Source organism: Hemitrygon akajei, unplaced genomic scaffold (genome assembly GCF_048418815.1).
Source record: "Hemitrygon akajei unplaced genomic scaffold, sHemAka1.3 Scf000097, whole genome shotgun sequence".
NCBI lineage: Eukaryota > Metazoa > Chordata > Chondrichthyes > Myliobatiformes > Dasyatidae > Hemitrygon > Hemitrygon akajei.
In genome coordinates this window covers 1,247,785-1,254,731 of record NW_027331983.1, presented here as the reverse complement: position 1 = coordinate 1,254,731, position 6,947 = coordinate 1,247,785, and positions in this window count along the sequence as shown.

Here is a 6,947-nt window from a genome sequence, read left to right as displayed (position 1 = left end):
CCTCCCTGTCTCACTGGAACGTACCAATGCAGAATTCCACAAAAATATGCCCTGAACGTGTACCCGCCCATAACCTCCTTGTCTCACTGCAACGCACCAATGCAGAACTCCACACAAATTTGCCCTGAACCTGTACCCCTCCATAACCTCCCTGTCTCACTGGAACGTACCAATACAGAACTCCACACAAATATGCCCTGAACCTGTACCCCTCCATAACCTCCGTGTCTCACTGGAACGCACCAAAGCCGAAATACACTCAAATATGCCCTGATCCTGTACTGTGCATAACCCCCCTGTCTCACTGGAACGTACCATTGCAGTAAACCACACAAATATGCCCTGAACCTGTACCCCTCCATAACCTCCCTGTCTCAATGGAACGTACCAATGCAGAACTCCACACAAATATGCGCTGAACCTGTACCCTCCATAACCTCCCTGTCTCACTGGAACGTACCAATGCAGAACTCCACACAAATGTGCCCTGAACCTGTATCCCTCTATAACCTCCCTGTCTCACAGGAACGTACCAATGCAGAACTCCACACAAATATGCCCAGAACCTGTAACCCTCCATAACGTCCCTGTGTCACTGGAACGTACCAATGCAGAATTCCACACAAATATGCCCTGAACGTGTACCCGCCAATAACCTCCTTGTCTCACTGGAACGCACCAATGCAGAACGCCACACAAATTTGCCATGAACCTGTACCCCTCAATAACCTCCCTGACTCACTGGAACGTACCAATGCAGAACTCCACTCAAATATGCCCTGATCCTGTACCGTGCATAGTCTCCCTGTCTCACTGGAACGTACCAATGCAGAATTCCACACTAATATGCCCTGAACGTGTACCCGCCCATAACCTCCTTGTCTCCCTGGAACGCACCAATGCAGAACTCCACACAAATTTGCCCTGAACCTGTACCCCTCCATAACCTCCCTGTCTCACTGGAACGTACCAATGCAGAACTCCACACAAATATGCCCTGAACCTGTACCCCTCCATAACCTCCCTGTCTCACTGGAACGTACCAATGCAGAACTCCACACAAATATTCCATGAACCGGTACCCTCCATAACCTCCCTGTCTCACGGGAAAGTACCAATGCAGAACTCCATACAAATATGCCCTGAACCTGTACCCGACCATAACCTCCTTGTCTCACTGGAACGTACCACTGCAGAACTCCACACAAATATGCCCTGAACCTGTACCCTCCATAACCTCCCTGTCTCACTGGAACGTACCAATGCAGAACTCCACACAAATATGCCCTGAACCTGTACACCTCCATAACCTCCCTGTATCACTGGAAAGCACCAATGCCGAACTCCACTCAAATATGCGCTGAACCTGTACCCTCCATAACATCCCTGTCTCACTGGAACGTAGAAATGCAGAACTCCGCACAAATGTGCCCTGAACCTGTACCCCTCCATAACCTCCCTGTCTCACTGGAACGTACCAATGCAGAACTCCACAGAAATATGCCCTGAACCTGTAATCCTCCATAACGTCCCTGTCTCACTGGAACGTACCACTGCAGAACACCACGTAAATTTGCCCTGAACGTGTAACCGCCCATATCCTCCTTGTCTCACTGGAACGTACCAACGCAGAACTCCACACAAATATGCCCTGAACCTGTACCCCTCCATAACCTCCCTGCCTCACTGGAAAGTACCAATGCAGAACTCCACACAAATTTGCCCTGAACCGCTACACTCCATAACCTCCCTGTCTCACTGGAACGTACCAATGCAGAATTCCACACAAATATGCCCTGAACGTGTACCCGCCAATAACTTCCTTGTCTCACTGGAACGCACCAATGCAGAACGCCACACAAATTTGCCCTGAACCTGTACCCCTTAATAACCTCCCTGTCTCACTGGAACGTACCAGTGCAGAACTCCACTCAAATATGCCCTGATCCTGTACCGTGCATAGTCTCCCTGTCTCACTGGAACGTACCATTGCAGAACACCACACAAATATGCCCTGAACCTGTACCCGACCATAACCTCCCTGTCTCACTGGAACGTACCACTGCAGAACTCCACACAAATATGCGCTGAACCTGTACCCCTCCATAAACTCCCTGTCTCAATGGAACGTACCAATGCAGAACTCCACACAAATATGCGCTGAACCTGTACCCTCCATAACCTCCCTGTCTCACTGGAACGTACCAATGCAGAACTCCACACAAATGTGCCCTGAACCTGTATCCCTCTATAACCTCCCTGTCTCACAGGAACGTACCAATGCAGAACTCCACACAAATATGCCCAGAACCTGTAACCCTCCATAACGTCCCTGTGTCACTGGAACGTACCAATGCAGAATTCCACACAAATATGCCCTGAACGTGTACCCGCCAATAACCTCCTTGTCTCAATGGAACGCACCAATGCAGAACGCCACACAAATTTGCCCTGAACCTGTACCCCTCAATAACCTCCCTGTCTCACTGGAACGTACCAATGCAGAACTCCACTCAAATATGCCCTGATCCTGTACCGTGCATAGTCTCCCTGTCTCACTGGAACGTACCAATGCAGAATTCCACACTAATATGCCCTGAACGTGTACCCGCCCATAACCTCCTTGTCTCCCTGGAACGCACCAATGCAGAACTCCACACAAATTTGCCCTGAACCTGTACCCCTCCATAACCTCCCTGTCTCACTGGAACCTACCAATGCAGAACTCCACACAAATATGCCCTGAACCTGTACCCCTCCATAACCTCCCTGTCTCACTGGAACGTACCAATGCAGAACTCCACACAGATATTCCATGAACCGGTACCCTCCATAACCTCCCTGTCTCACTGGAAAGTACCAATGCAGAACTCCATACAAATATGCCCTGAACCTGTACCCGACCATAACCTCCTTGTCTCACTGGAACGTACCACTGCAGAACTCCACACAAATATGCCCTGAACCTGTACCCCCCATAACCTCCCTGTCTCACTGGAACGTACCAATGCAGAACTCCACACAAATATGCCCTGAACCTGTACACCTCCATAACCTCCCTGTATCACTGGAAAGCACCAATGCCGAACTCCACTCAAATATGCGCTGAACCTGTACCCTCCATAACATCCCTGTCTCACTGGAACGTAGAAATGCAGAACTCCGCACAAATGTGCCCTGAACCTTTACCCCTCCATAACCTCCCTGTCTCACTGGAACGTACCAATGCAGAACTCCACACAAATATGCCCTGAACCTGTAATCCTCCATAACGTCCCTGTCTCACTGGAACGTACCACTGCAGAACACCACGTAAATTTGCCCTGAACGTGTACCCGCCCATATCCTCCTTGTCTCACTGGAACGTACCAACGCAGAACTCCACACAAATATGCCCTGAACCTGTACCCCTCCATAACCTCCCTGCCTCACTGGAAAGTACCAATGCAGAACTCCACACAAATTTGCCCTGAACCTGTACCCGACCATAACCTCCATGTCTCACTGGACCGTACCACTGCAGAACTCCACACAAATATGCGCTGAACCTGTACCCTCCATAACCTCCCTGTCTCACTGGAAAATACCAAAGCAGAACTCCACACAAATATGCCCTGAACCTGTAAACCTCCATAACGTCCCTGTCTCACTGTAACGTACCAATGCAGAACTACACTCAAATATGCCCTGATCCTGTACCCGTCCATAACCTCCCAGTCTCTCTGGAACGTACCACTGCAGAACACCACGTAAATATGCCCTGAACGTGTACCCGCCCATATCCTCCTTGTCTCACTGGAACGTACCAACGCAGAAATCCACACAAATATGCCCTGAACCTGTACCCCTCCATAACCTCCCTGCCTCACTGGAACGTACCAATGCAGAACTCCACACAAATATGCCCTGAACCTGTACCCGTCCATAACCTCCCTGTCTCATTGGATCGTCCCACAGCATAACTACACACAAATATGCCATGAACCGGTACCCTCCATAACCTCCCTGTCTCACTGGAACGTACCAATGCAGAACTCAACACAAATATGCCCTGAACCTGTAATCCTCCATAACGTCCCTGTCTCACTGGAACGTACCACTGCAGAACACCACGTAAATATGCCCTGAACGTGTACACGCCCATATCCTCCTTGTCTCACTGGAACGTACCAACGCAGAACTCCACACAAATATGCCCTGAACCTGTACCCCTCCATAACCTCCCTGCCTCACTGGAACGTACCAATGCAAAACTCCACACAAATATGCCCTGAACCTGTACCCGTCCATAACCTCCCTGTCTCATTGGATCGTCCCACAGCATAACTCCGCACAAATGTGCCCTGAACCTGTACCCCTCCATAACCTCCCTGTCTCACTGGAACGTACCAATGCAGAACTCCACACAAATATGCCCTGAACCTGTAATCCTCCATAACGTCCCTGTCTCACTGGAAAATACCAAAGCAGAACTCCACACAAATATGCCCTGAACCTGTAAACCTCCATAACGTCCCTGTCTCACTGTAACGTACCAATGCAGAACTACACTCAAATATGCCCTGATCCTGTACCCGTCCATAACCTCCCAGTCTCTCTGGAACGTACCACTGCAGAACACCACGTAAATATGCCCTGAACGTGTACCCGCCCATATCCTCCTTGTCTCACTGGAACGTACCAACGCAGAACTCCACACAAATATGCCCTGAACCTGTACCCCTCCATAACCTCCCTGCCACACTGGAACGTACCAATGCAGAACTCCACACAAATATGCCCTGAACCTGTATCCGTCCATAACCTCCCTGTCTCATTGGATCGTCCCACAGCATAACTCCACACAAATATGCCATGAACCGGTACCCTCCATAACCTCCCTGTCTCACTGGAACGTACCAATGCAGAACTCCACACAAATATGCCCTGAACCTGTAATCCTCCATAACGTCCCTGTCTCACTGGAACGTACCACTGCAGAACACCACGTAAATATGCCCTGAACGTGTACACGCCCATATCCTCCTTGTCTCACTGGAACGTACCAACGCAGAACTCCACACAAATATGCCCTGAACCTGTACCCCTCCATAACCTCCCTGCCTCACTGGAACGTACCAATGCAGAACTCCACACAAATATGCCCTGAACCTGTACCCGTCCATAACCTCCCTGTCTCATTGGATCGTCCCACAGCATAACTCCGCACAAATGTGCCCTGAACCTGTACCCCTCCATAACCTCCCTGTCTCACTGGAACGTACCAATGCAGAACTCCACACAAATATGCCCTGAACCTGTAATCCTCCATAACGTCCCTGTCTCACTGGAACGTACCACTGCAGAACACCACGTAAATTTGCCCTGAACGTGTACCCGCCCATATCCTCCTTGTCTCACTGGAAAGTACCAATGCAGAACTCCACACAAATTTGCCCTGAACCGCTACACTCCATAACCTCCCTGTCTCACTGGAACGTACCAATGCAGAATTCCACACAAATATGCCCTGAACGTGTACCCGCCAATAACCTCCTTGTCTCACTGGAACGCACCAATGCAGAACGCCACACAAATTTGCCCTGAACCTGTACCCCTTAATAACCTCCCTGTCTCACTGGAACGCACCAATGCAGAACTCCACTCAAATATGCCCTGATCCTGTACCGTGCATAGTCTCCCTGTCTCACTGGAACGTACCATTGCAGAACACCACACAAATATGCCCTGAACCTGTACCCGACCATAACCTCCCTGTCTCACTGGACCGTACCACTGCAGAACTCCACACAAATATGCGCTGAACCTGTACCCTCCATAACCTCCCTGTCTCACTGGAAAATACCAAAGCAGAACTCCACACAAATATGCCCTGAACCTGTAAACCTCCATAACGTCCCTGTCTCACTGGAACGTACCAATGCAGAACTACACTCAAATATGCCCTGAACCTGTACCCGTCCATAACCTCCCAGTCTCTCTGGAACGTACCACTGCAGAACACCACGTAAATATGCCCTGAACGTGTACCCGCCCATATCCTCCTTGTCTCACTGGAACGTACCAACGCAGAACTCCACACAAATATGCCCTGAACCTGTACCGCTCCATAACCTCCCTGCCTCACTGGAACGTACCAATGCAGAACTCCACACAAATATGTCCTGAACCTGTACCCGTCCATAACCTCCCTGTCTCATTGGATCGTCCCACAGCAGAACTCCACACAAATATGCCATGAACCGGTACCCTCCATAACCTCCCTGTCTCACTGGAAAGTACCAATGCACAACTCCACACAAATATGCCCTGAACCTGTACCCGACCATAACCTCCTTGTCTCAATGGAACGTACCACTGCAGAACTCCACACAAAAATGCCCTGAACCTGTACCCTCCATAACCTCCCTGTCTCACTGGAACGTACCAATGCAGAACTCCACACAAATGTGCCCTGAACCTGTACCCCTCCATAACCTCCCTGTCTCACTGGAAAATACCAAAGCAGAACTCCACACAAATATGCCCTGAACCTGTAAACCTCCATAACGTCCCTGTCTCACTGTAACGTACCAATGCAGAACTACACTCAAATATGCCCTGAACCTGTACCCGTCCATAACCTCCCAGTCTCTCTGGAACGTACCACTGCAGAACACCACGTAAATATGCCCTGAACGTGTACCCGCCCATATCCTCCTTGTCTCACTGGAACGTACCAACGCAGAACTCCACACAAATATGCCCTGAACCTGTACCCCTCCATAACCTCCCTGCCTCACTGGAACGTACCAATGCAGAACTCCACACAAATATGCCCTGAACCTGTACCCGTCCATAACCTCCCTGTCTCATTGGATCGTCCCACAGCATAACTGCACACAAATATGCCATGAACCGGTACCCTCCATAACCTCCCTGTCTCACTGGAAAGTACCCATGCAGAA